Source organism: Zootoca vivipara, chromosome 12 (assembly GCF_965207765.1).
Source record: "Zootoca vivipara chromosome 12, rZooViv2.hap1.1, whole genome shotgun sequence".
Classification (NCBI taxonomy): Eukaryota; Metazoa; Chordata; class Lepidosauria; order Squamata; family Lacertidae; genus Zootoca; species Zootoca vivipara.
Window position 1 is genome coordinate 13,614,282 of NC_142595.1, and position 13,435 is coordinate 13,627,716.

Sequence of the window (13,435 nt, forward strand, 5' to 3'; positions counted from 1 at the left end):
TCTGGCATGTTTCAGGACAGCCATTGCCTGGTAACACTTAGCAAGTCAAAGCATCACATAGTTAAATTGCTATCATACTTGAGCCCTATAGGAAATGACTCAGCCTGCTCTTCTTCAAAAGAGGATGAAAGAAGAGAGTTCTGTGCAGCGTCTTTGGAAGTGAGACATTATTTATGCATTTGTTTTTCATCGTTGTGAAAGTCACTTGTGCTAGGTATCTATTGGCTTCATTGGTTTTGAAAGCTATGAATACGAATCCTGAGTCCTCGGGATAGGGAGAACTGAATATATATATTTTTTAAAAAGTTACTGAATGTGTGCTGTTTTGCTATTTTTGCTTATTGACACCACTCCCAGAAATCTGCAGAGAAAGCCAAGATGTTAATGCCCATGTAAACGTATGCTGGCACATTAACCGCCGAACAAAATGGTAGCAGCAAATAGTTTGGGCTCCTCTAATCGAAACTCATTTGATGTGCGGGAAGGAAAACCCTTGTTTTGCCTTTAGACGTTTTTAAAAAAATGCAGATTTCAATACGAACGCAGTTCATTATCCCATATTGAAAGTTTGAAGCGTTTGCAGCTGGGAGTATGACGGCTTTGCAGTGTGCTTCACTTTGAGTATTGCACGTTGGAGTCAGGGCAATGAAGAGAAAGTGTTTTACAGGAAGCCTGCAATGTAGTCTAGTACCCCGATTAAAGGTTGGGCTGGAAGAGTCCCAGAGCAGTCCTGTAGCTTTGTCCTGTGCTGCTATCCCTACACCGGTGGGGTTAAGAAAGTAACGCACAACCCTGCTGTTTAGTCTTGTGTTTATATGCAGAAAGATGTTTAGTCCGATTCAGACAAGCTGCTCCCCCATTCTTAATACTCCCATTCTGCAGCTGTCCTGAGAGTGGCTTGTGATCGCTACCCCTGTAAATGTAGCTTATCTTTCCACCCTTGTTCCTTTTAATATCATAAATCTCTGCATATTTTACAAAAAACTAAACCATTCAGTATTCCATTATTACATCCATCAAAACTTATTTACAGTACACTGTTGAATTTATCTTAATGCTTCCAACGCTTTGTACACAATTTCCCATGTATTCAATAAACGTTTTCCAATCTTCTCTAAACATATGTTCTTCTTGTTCTCTTTATTCTATATGCTAAGTCTGCAAGCTGCACATACTGTATTCTGTCAGTTGCCATTCTTCTTTAGTTGGGACCTCGCTCGTTTTCCATTTTTGGGCTAACAAACACAGGCCACATTAGTGGAATATACATAAGCAACCTTTTTTGACACCTGGGAATTTCCGTCTGAACTATCCCCAGCGAAAAGAACTCTCTTTTTTTGGAAAGGTACTTTTAAACATCCCCCCCCCCCAATTCATTATGGATTATTTCCCAGTACTCTTCATAGCTGCCAAGTATCCCGTATCCGCCGGGAAAACCCATTTTTTCTTACCGTTTCCCGGCGGTCTCCCGTTTGGTGAAAAATCCCGGTATTGTCCCTTAAATTGGCTTCTGCCCGGCGGCCATTTTTCTGGTGCCGCTTTGCCCTTCTATGGGCACCAGAAAATGGCGGCGCCGGCGCCGGAAGTCGCTTCCGCGCATGACCGGAAGTTGCGTGACGCGACTTCCGGTGGTGCTTTGCCCTTCTATGGGCATCAGAAAATGGCGGCGCTGGCGCCGGAAGTCGCTTTTACGTGTTTCCGGTCATGCGCGGAAGCGACTTCCGGCACTGGCGCCACCATTTTTTGGTGCCCATAGAAGGGCAAAGCACCACCAGAAGTTGCGTCACGCAACTTCCGGTCATGCGCGCGCTGCCGATCCCGGATCTTTACGACCCGGACTTGGCAGCTATGGTACTCTTTTACCCTTTTACAAGTCCACCACATGTGAAAGAACATTCCCTCAACCTCTTTGCATCCCCAGTACTTATCTGCTGAGCTCTTCTCACGTTCTTAATGCTCCCATTCTGCAGCTGTCCTGAGAGTGGCTTGTGACTACTACCCCTTTAATGTAGTTTACTGTTCTATTTCCACTCTTGTTCCTAAAGATGGTCCTGCCGCGGCCTGGTGCTAATACCACCACTCATTTAATCCAAACTTTGAAGGCCATTGGAAAGATCTCATTGGCTAACCATGTCAAAGATCTAAATTGGTCCTTCCATCAGAAAGAAAACTGCTTATTTTTTCTTTAAAAAAAGTTTATAACAAGAAATTTTTTTATCCTTGGCATATCAAAATTGCTCCAAGTTCTTTATTGAGTTTCAACGTGTGCAGTAACACGGAAAGAAAAACATATGTACAGTGCAACCTCCAAATACAGATTTTCAAAGTCAGTTTCGATAATCGCCCCCCATCCTACCCTATCTGTTCCCGGTGTGCTCTGTTCTGGGGATTGAAATCAGGCCAACCACCAGAGAGGGGCCCACACCCCCAGTCTTCCAGCTTACTTCAGAAGCCCACCTGCCAGGGATGCCATTCTCCTCTTGGTAGGGGACTGGCACATTCAGACAGAAAATATGACACCCCAGGAGACATGCAAGGCGCTGAGTAGCAGGCCACTGACTTCTTCGAGCCCCTCCCCGGAGCAGAGACGCTCCACTTCTCATAGTCTGTATGGAAAAGAAGCTGTGCCACAAATTCACAAGTGTCAGGGTCTAGCTGGATGAGGAGGAGGTGTGGGAGCCTCTCATCCAGGAGCATGACAGGGAAGATGAGGACTTTGACCTGGCGGTGGGACAACAGGAAGGAGGCTGGAGAAGTGCTGGAATCAGAAAGTTGGAGCGATAAAGGGGCGTCAGAAGAAGGAGGTTATTCCAGGACAGGGTTGGAGGCTGCTTCCAGAAGCTCTTTACCTGTCTGAGCGGGGAGAAAGCTGTTTCGGCACGGATTCCTTCGGCGACTTGGAAGCAGAGCTGTCTCTCCTATAGGGCTTAGTGGTGCAACGCGCCAGGGCGCTGGCCTCTCAGGGGCGCCCTAGCAAGCGGGGGAGCTGCGCAGCTTTGCCGGGGGCCTCCCCTTTCCCTGCATGCCCATCAGTTGCGCCCTGCCAACCATAAGGCTGATGGGCGTGCAGCTTCCCTCCCAAGCCTCCTCGGGAGGAGAGGGATCCTCGCAGAGGCTTGGGAGTGAAGTTGCGCCCCTCCCAAGCCTCCGCAGGAGGAGAGCGCAGCTTGCCTCCCAAGCCCCTGCGGGGATTGCTCTCCTCCTGAGGAGGCTTGGGAGGGAAGCTGCACTCTCCTCCCGCAGAGGCTTGGGAGGGGTGCAACTTCACTCCCAAGCCTCTGCGAGGATCGCTCTCCCGCAGCTGCATGGGGAAGAGTTTTGGGGGGGCCCCCATGCTTGCAGTGCGCAGCTACGGCCAACCCAACACTATCCGTGGTAATTTGGGGGCACTGGGCGGATATTTGCACCCCGGCGCCGCATCTGCTAAAGATGGCCCTGCTTGGAAGGACTGTGCAATCCAGAAAGGTCAGAGTGGAATGCCATGGAGGACTGAGTCGTGCTCTTGTTCATCAGCCTGGGAGCTAGATCTGGAGCCTGTTCTCTGGAAGCGTGGCCCTGGCCTGGGAAGGAAGAAGGACTTGGTATTATCCTGGCAGACAGGGGGAATGGATGCCCAGTGCAACTGCCATGACATTGCTCCCCAAGAAAGCTTAGTCCAACCACTTCTAGACTAGAGCATCTCCTTTCTGATCCAATACAGGAAGGCTTTCCCCCCATTCTCTGTTTACGCTCAACTTGTTCTGTGTTCTCCGTGGCCCATGCAAATATTTCCTGTTTGTTTGTTTGTTTGTTTATACATACATACATACATACCCCGCGCATCTGACTGGGTTTCCCCATACACTCTGGGAGGCTCCCAACAGAATATTAAAAACACAATAAAACATCAAACATTAAAAACTTCCCTAAACGGGGCTGCCTTCAGAGGCCTTCTAAAAGTCAGATAGTTGTGTATTTCCTTGACATCTGATCGGATGTCACCCACAGGGCGGGTGCCACTACCAAGAAGGCCCTCTGTCTGGTTCCCTTTAACTTCACTTCTCACAGTGAGGGAACCACCAGAAGGCCTTCCTCTTACCTGTCATTTTTACATTCACTTCTTTCTCTTACAGCAGCTTTTCTCTCTTATCTCTTTCCTTTCTATCCCCAGGGCATAGATTTATTTATCAATAATAACTATTAATCTTTCGGCGAGTCCTGCAGGCCCTCTGTTTGAGAACTACTGCAGTAGAGCAGAAGATGAGTCAGATCTCAAGTTGGTCCTTGAAAAATAGTAAACTATTTTGTGATCATTGCCTAATCCATTTTGGCCCAAAGTCTTCCTCAAAAGCAAAGAGTTTCATTATGTGCCATTCTGATACATAATGTGCCATATTACGTGTGTGAACCTATATTACTGGGGGATTCACTTTAAAGGGTATACTGGAAGAGCTTTGAACAAAATGCACCGGGCAACCTTTGCAAAATAAATTGGTTCCTTTCAAGCACCTCTGTGAGACCAGCCTCTTCCTTCTCCTAGAGTTGATCAAAATCTGAGCACAAGACCTTCATTTGTATTATCTTAGCCACCACTGAGCAGGGTTTAAGCTTGTAAAAAACCAAAAACAAATAAACAAGAGAGACACGAGGATGCAAACCCACCCACTGATCCACAAGCCACAGCAGTTAATGAACCCCAGATTTGTCAGCTTAGTGACAAAATGCATTCTACAGATGTTCAGAGGCTCCCTTATCTTATTTATTCTTCACATGTGTTCTAGCTGCAGCTGTGAATTGAGTTCTGTCCCCAACCCTGCTTGGCGTTGTGCGTTTTCCTCTGAGTGTATCAAAACAGGTGTGCCTTTCAATGAGCAGATATGTACCTACAAACTGGCGTACAGAGTGAGAAATTTGAATGTGCTTTTGGGAGGGCCTGAAAGGCATCACCAAGTTTCCACTATAGCCACAGTGCTGCATAAAGGAATTGACGAAAGAGAGAAGGTATCCTTGAAGCATGGGAGAACTCTTTGCTATGGGCTACTTCATATATGAAGGCTTGCACTTGTGAATAGGCTACCACAGACTGAACACCACGGATAGAAGGCCCATTCAGACGCACATTCAGCTTACAGGTAGGTAGCTGTATTGGTCTGCCATAGTCGAAACAAAATAAAAAAATTCCTTCCAGTAGCACCTTAGAGACCAACTAAGCTTGCTACTGGTATGAGCTTTCATGTGCATGCACACTTCTTCAGATACGCACATTCAGCTGTCACACCCACACCATATATTTAAAGCCTTCTTACAGCACTTTTAACAGTCATGGATAATTCTGGCAATGCTGTAGTGTGTTAAGGGCGCTGGGAATTGTAGCTGCAGAGAATGGTGGGTCTGCAGGGTCCTCATCCTTGACAAACAACAGTTCCCAGGATTCTTTGGTTGAAGTCAAGACCTTGAAAGTGGTAGAAGAGGGCTTTCAATGTATGGTGCAGTGGATGTGATATAATCGGTGCGTTTTTTCTGGGGGTACTCAAGAGTACGCAGTATTGGCAACTTTTTCTCTAAAGAAAAGCACTGGATATGATCATCGGGTAATGATGTGCATGCAATTACGAAGCAGCTGTAACTTTGTATGGTGCGAGGGCAAGATCACACTGCTGACCTCACAATAGCCTGCCACCTTCTTGCAGGAACAATGAAGCATGTGAGAATCAGATGCACTGGAAGAGCATCTCATAAGATGGCTTTAAAAGAGGAATAGGCGATTCAATGGAGGCGAGAGCTACCAAAGGCTACTAGCCATGATGGCAACACTCTGCCTCCACAATGAGAGGCAGCAATGCTTCTCCAAATGGAAGCCATAGGTGGGCAGAGGGCTCTTGTGCTTGAATCCTGCTTTCAGGCATCTGGGAAGCCCTGGAGAGAATGGGATGCTGGACCAGATGGGTCATAGGCCTGATCCAGCAGGCTCTTCTTATGTGTTTCATAAGGACCCCCTCCTTCCTCCTGCCCCAGTACCTGCGAGTCCTCTGTGCTTCTTGAGGGCTTGTGTCTCTCCCGGGATGAGGACTGGACAACAGAGGTGGTTCCCAAAGCTAGGCTGCTGCTTTCCCTCACTGCAAAGCAAACAGAGACATCAGCAGGCACCTGGCTCCAAGCCATCTTAGCACCAGTCTGGGCATGATGATGGGGGACATGGGAAGGAAGCTTTCCTATGGATCACGCAATGGATAGTTTCTCCTACCTCCTATCCTGGAGCTCTCCTTTTGTGAGGGTGTAGCGGCCAAGTTCTGGACCAAAGTCCGGCACGTAGCAAATGACTGAGGAAGTGCCATGCCCACTCAGACAAAGGGAAGTGGTGAAGAGGCACGAGGACAAAGATGCTTCTATGAGGATTCTTTCAGTGACTTGGTAGGGCTGACCTGGGATCCAGAAAGAGCAACCAGGAACCACACAGACGGCTTGGCTGTGCTCTTGCCCATCAGCTTGGGAGCTGGAGACTGGGACCATTCTCTGGAAGCGTGGCCCTGTGAAGGAAGCAGGATATAGTATTCTTCTGACATGTGAGGAATGGATTCCTAATGGAATTATACATGCCATTATTTCCAAAGGAAGCTTGGCTGATCGTCTTCTTGAGGAACTAGAGTCCCTCCTTTCTGATCTCATGCAGAAAGGTTCTTCTTCCATTCTCCTTTTCTGCTCAACTCATACCATGTCCTCCCCGTGCCATGCAAATCTTTCATCCCTCTTACTTGTTCTTTCTACATTCACTTCTTCCTCCTCCTCCAGCAGCTTTTCTCCCTTAACCTTTCCCTTTCATGATGATGATGATGATGATGATGATTTCTTGAATTTATATATTGCCCTACACCCACAAGTCTCAGGACGCTTCCTGGTTGTACGGTATGTGTTAATTTATTATTCATAGAAATTTAAATTTTTGCCATACTTTTTATTTCCTTCAAACCTTCATCTGGCCCTTTCCTTGGTGGGTCCTCCAGGCCCTCTGGGAGAAAAACTGCAGCCGATGTTCAGATGAGGCTGGCTGCTTCATATACTGTATGATTGCAACTTCAAGTGAAGGCTTTCACATATGAATGGGCTACCACAGACAGAATGCCACAGACAGAAGGCCACCTCAGACACACATTCAGCTGTCACACCCACACCATATATTTAAAGCCTTCTTACAGCACTTTTAACAGTCATGGATAATCCTGGCAATGTTGTAGTGTGTTGAGGGCGCTGGGAATTGTGTAGCTGCAGAGAATGGTGGGTCTGCGGGGTCCTCATCCTTGACAAACAACAGTTCCCAGGATTATTTGGTGGAAGTCAAGACCTTGAAAGAAAGTGGCAGAAGAGGGCTTTCAATGTATGGTGCGGTGGATGTGCTATAATCGGTGCTTTTTTTCTCTCCTGGGGGTACTCAAGGGTACGCAGTATTGGCAACTTTTTCTCTAAAGAAAAGCACTGGATATGATCATCGGGTAATGATGTGCATGCAATTACGAAGCAGCTGTAACTTTGTATGTTGCGAGGGCAAGATCACACTGCCGACCTCACAACAGCCTGCCACCTTCTTGCAGGAACAATGAAGCATGGGAGAATCAGATGCACCGGAAGAGCATCTCATAAGATGGCTTTAAAAGAGGATTAGGCGATTCAATGGAGGCGAGAGCTATCAAAGGCTACTAGCCATGATGGCAACACTCTGCCTCCACAATGAGAGGCAGCAATGCTTCTCCAAAGTAGTTGTTGGAAGCCATAGGTAGGCAGAGGGCTCTTGTGCTTGAATCCTGCTTGCAGGCATCTGGGAAGCCCTGGAGAGAAGGGGATGCTGGACCAGATGGGTCATAGGCCTGATCCAGCAGGCTCTTCTTATGTGTTTCATAAGGACCCCCTCCTTCCTCCTGCCCCAGTACCTGCGAGTCGTCTGTCCTTCCTGAGGGCTCATGTCTCTCCCGGGATGAAGACAGGACAACAGAGGTGGTTTCCAAAGCTAGGCTGGAATGTAATTGAAGTTAATGAGTTTTTGGAATGCAGGGAAAAAAAGAAAATAATCAAACCATAAAATCTAGCCCACGGGGGGGGGCACCTAAATTATTAGTAATTGAATTATAATTTGGTATTGTTATAATGAGGCTATTCTTGGATGGTAGTTGAAAATTAATTAAAATAAAATAAAATACTTTTTATTCAATAATACACACAATGGCAAAAATATAACAAAAATACTGATAACAAAAATACAATAAAAACAAACAAAAATACAAAGAAACATACACAAACAAATACAGACAAAAATAACAAAAAATATTTATCCCTTACTGATCTTTTAATTCTCCATCGTGGAGGGGACTTCCCTCGGTCCCACCTTCTGAGCTTCCTTTCCTTTCACCTCTTTAGCAGGTTCTACTTATAAATGCATATCTCTATCCTAATTTCAAATTTACTTTCTATCTTAAAATTTTTATTTTAGTACAAACTGAAAACTTAAACCTACTTCCCTAAGGTAATTTATATAATATATAATTTTTTCTTTGGCCATTCATGAAAATTAATAAAAAATATTATAAAAAAGAGGTAGATGACCCTTGGGGTCCCTTCCAATTCCACAGTTCTATGATCCTATGATTTAAAGTGCCTCCGATGAGCATTTGAAGCACATGACTTCTCCCAAAGGATCCTGGGGATTGTAGCTTCCCTCTACAATTCCCAGAACCCATAACAAACTACAGTTCCCAACGTGTTGTTGTTGTTTTTTTGGGGGGGAGGAAATATTTGCTTTTTAGAAGATATATTAGGAACCTGTGATGGGAGATGGCAAGATCTTACAAGTCACACTCAGAATGGTAAAAGGAAGGGTTTTAGTTCCACCTCCCTTTCATTGCACGCTTATGTTCAGGGTCCCCCTTTGTATTTTTGTGTGGAAAATCAGGTAGCAATGGTAGTTATTATTAAGTATTTATTTATACCCTGCCTTTCCCCCTGATGGAACACAAGGGAGCTTACATATAAAAATGTTCATCTGCAGCAGTTCAACCAATGATATGGTTTGTGGTGTTTGCCACATGAATTGACACGGAGTAAGCATTAAACAAACTTAACCGCTCTTTAAGGGCAGCAGAAATTCTCTAACCTGCCCAGGGTAAATTTAGGTGTGGGGTTTCCGCCACCTCTTCTCACCTTGCCCTCCAGTTTTTAATCATTAACTTTAACACACTACAGTTCCCAACATATTTTGGGGGGTGGGGTGGAATATCTGCTTTTTAGAACATAAGTGAGGAACATACAATGGGAGGAGGCAAGAGCTTAAGTCAGCTTGCTCACCCCCGTTTCCTTGGAACCAGGAATGGGAAGCTCAAGGGCTTTTAACAGTATGATTACAAAGAGGAGGGTACGTAAAATATTGCATGGATGTAATATGGAAAGGAAGGTAATTAGAGGTGCCGAAATCACAATGGAGCAAAAAAAAACCCCAAATATAGAAATGGAAATGCCATGTTAAAATGATAAGAGAATTATAATAACTATTTTTTTAAAAAAAACCTGTAAAGAATAAGAAATAACCAATAAGCAGGGAGAGATAATATGCCAAAAAACAGAAAAGGAAGTTGAGGGAAGTCACCGCTGGGGGGCGGGGGCAGTTGGGGATCTATACTTTATTTTGTTTTGTTGAAATAAAATAATGATTGTGGTGATGATAAAATTGTAAAACGCAATAAAAAATATTTTAAAAAAGAAATTGCAATGGAGCAGAAAAGATTGTTTATGTATGCGACCACGGCTATGCAGATGTTATTGGCCCAGAGATGGAAAGAATATAAAGTCCTGACCAGAGAAGAATGGCAGATGAAGTTGATGGATTATGCCAAAATGGCAAAAATGACCGGAAGAATCAGAAACCAAAATTTTAATAAGGAATGGGGAAAATTTATAATTTATCTTAAAAATAATTGGAAGCAGTTAAAATCATTAGTAGGATTGGAATAACACTTGTAGTTCAGTGGTGAATTTTGGATATAATGGAGATTTGGATTATTATAAAAGATGCCGCATGACCACAAGGGGAGGAGGGAGGGGGAAGTCCAGGAGATTCTTTGGAATCTTGTTTTTATGATGTATGTTGGATATGTGATTGTAAAACTTTAATTTGAAAAACCAAATAAATTTATAAAAAAGGAAGGTAATTATATTAGAATTATTAAGGGAATCTTAATAAGGGAGGGAGAGGGAAAGAAGGGAGCATGGAATGTTTGTGAAGATTGGAAAAGGAGTTTGAATGTTGGTGATGAGGCAGTTGGGTTTGAAAAGGGGTTTGAATGTTGAAAAGGAATTTGAATGTTGGCGGTGAGGCAATTGGGAGTCAGTTGAAAGCTGTTGGTTTGGTGGGGGATGGTATTTGGATCCGAAGCAGGGTTGGGCAGCTGTTCAGTTTAGGATCAGTAGTTTAATCCCCGCTGCTGTAGTTGTAATACAGGGGTCAGCAAACTTTTTCAGCAGGGGGGCGGTCCACTGTCCCTCAGACCTTGTGGGGGGGCCGGACTATATTTTGAAAAATAAAATAAAAATGAACGAATTCCAATGCCCCACAAATAACCAAGTTATGGATTTTAAATAAAAGGAACACATTCTACTCATATAGAAACATGCTGATTCCCAGATAGTCTGCGGGCCGGATTTAGAAGGCGATTGGGCCAGATCCGACCCACGGGCCTTAGTTTGCATACCCATGTAATAAAAGTAACAAACGATGCAAGTTGTACCCAAGCTATAATGCAACCGTTGCTTGGGTTTTGTTTTAAACAGATTTCATCCGCATGCCTCACACTGGGCTACGTCAGGGCTGAAATATCGTGATCGATATCATCTGTGGTGGCATCAGGAATAAAAGGGGTTTAGGGAAAGACCCGCCTCATAGCCGCCCATATTGTTAGGAGTGCAAAGCTGGATCAGGAGACTGTGGGTAGTTAGTGCCAGAGCATCGCAAAGTGGGGGGGACGATGGCAAGCGGCTGGCGGGGTGGTGGAGGGTCCTTTGTCCCAGCAAGCCTCCCTGCAGGAAATGTTGGGAAACCAGCATTTCAACCCTGCACCTCTAGCAACCGACTAGCAGGGGGAGGCTATAACCAGGCGGCCTGGGCCACTGAAGATGGTTACCAAAGTCCAGTCTTTGGGCCGTTTCCATCTTGCCGTGCTTCTTCCCTATCCCCCGCTTTTTGAATTCCCCGTCCAGTGCCCCCGCCTGAAGATTGAGCAAGAGGAGCTCTCAGGGAACTTTGAAAGTTCCCTCGCGACTTTGCGCGACATTTTTGTTGGGCCTAGTCAGGAAGGAATTGTCCTATTGTTTGTGATTCCTCCAGAACCCCCCTCAAAAAAGGTGTAGCAACCACATCTCTAGGAGCTGTTGGGGCCTCCAGGAGAAACACTGCGTTGTTCGTTCCACAAAATGGCTGAGTTGTTGGAACAAAACGGCCTTCCACAAAATGGCTGAGTTGTTGGAACAAAATGGTGTTCCACAAAATGGCTGAGTTTTTTATTTTTTAAAAATTAATTGCACGTTTATTCAAAATCCATTTAAAACTGTTTAGGTAATGCAAGAAAATTTATCAACTTGATCCAGCGACACCAGAGAGAGTCAAGATCTCGGGGCTGTCACATGGAAGATGGAGCGAGCTTTGAAAAGTTATTGTAAACAATTGAATTCATTTGCAGGATTATCTTAAAATTTAAAAACTACCTTAAATCTTAAAAACTATTGACTAAGAAATAAAGAGGGAGTAAACCAAAAAATGGATTATTGAGGAGATGCAATAAGAAAACTGAAGTAACTGAAGGAACCACGAAAGGGGTGGGGAGGGAAGTCAAATGGGATTTTTTTTGTATTGGATGTTTGTATGTCACAAAAACTGAAAAACTGAAAAACAAAATTTATATATTATTATTATTTATTGAATTTATATACCACCCTATACTCGGGGTCTCAGGGCGGTTCACATAATAAAATCAAGATATAAAACCACAAAACACCTAATAAAAACAAAAACAAGGCAATAGTCGCCCCCCCCCCAAAAAAAAATTCTTTAAGGGCATAGGATGTAAATCGGATCAACCAAAGGCCCGGTTAGAAAGGAATGTTTCTGCCTGGCGCCTAAAGGTGTATAATGAAGGTGCCAGGCAAACATCCCTGGGGAGAGCATTCCACAGACAGGGAGCCACTGCAGAAAAGGCCCGTTCTCTCTTTCTATATATAAAAGAAAAACTAAACTAAAATCCTGACTAAAAAATCTGACGCATCAAGAGAAAGAGGGTCTACAAAACAAAACGGGCATTGGGTGTGTGTGTGAGAGGTGAAATATTTGGGTATTTGGTTAAGAAATAAAAATGCATCGCTTAATCCGAATATCTATGTTGAAGTATGGTATGAGGTGAAACAAGATTTAGCAAGATGGGGAAGGATGAAAATCTTTCAGATGGGGTTAAATGTACTACCGAAGATGCTATTTCTGTTTCGGTTATACTGCTTCAAACAACAGCAAAGAGACATATGGAAATTTCTCAGGGGCGGGGGGGGGGAACACACCCTGGGATAAAATTTAAAATATTAGCAGATCTGATAGTTTCTTTCTGTATGAAGCTCTTTCCACGCTCTTTGCATTTAAATGGTTTCTTCCCACTGTGTAAGAAATCTTGTGTCCTGGTCCCCCTTGCCTTGTACTGCTGACTCCATGTTTGATCCTTTTTCCACTTCAAAACTACAAGTCTTTGAGGATGAGATCATCTTCGCTTCAATTCGGCCAGAGTTAGGCCGAGCTACTGTGTTTCTGAAGCGGGGAAATCTTTGGGCAAAGGCCAGCAGTGCAGAGATTATGCTGGCCGCCATGGTTTTTTTGCCTCTCTGCTTTCCCTGAGGCTGTACCTTCGGAGGTCATTGAGCAGTTGGAAGAGGGTGCAAGCATTGGGGGCCTCCATAAGAAGACCCCCCCCCAGCAGGCAGTTGAACAGCCCCTCCAGTTTCACATGCAGGAGGGAGGAGAACCAAACGGCTGAGATGTTGAAACAAAATGGCGTTTCCCGCCTTTTTTTTTTAAATATAGAAAAGGGCGGGAATGAGTTTCTGGTCCTGTCACCTCTGTGGACTCCTCCCAGGAATCGGGGCAGAATCCAGCTGCCCCCTATACACTCTTCCCTTCCCCAGATGACAGGCGGTGCGGAGAGAAGAGAAATGTGAAAATAATGAAGAAGAAATTAAGAAGCTGGGAGGAGGGAGGGTCAGAGCACTAGAAAAGGGGAAATCACAAAGAAAGGAGCACTCAAGGGAGTGTTTCTCTCCACACACAGAGGTCTTCCTCCAGAGTAAATAAAGGGTTTCCTTATGTTTCATTCTGATACACGTATTACATGCACAAACCTATATTATTTCAACTGTGCACCTCTATAAAGGGAGTACTTCTTTG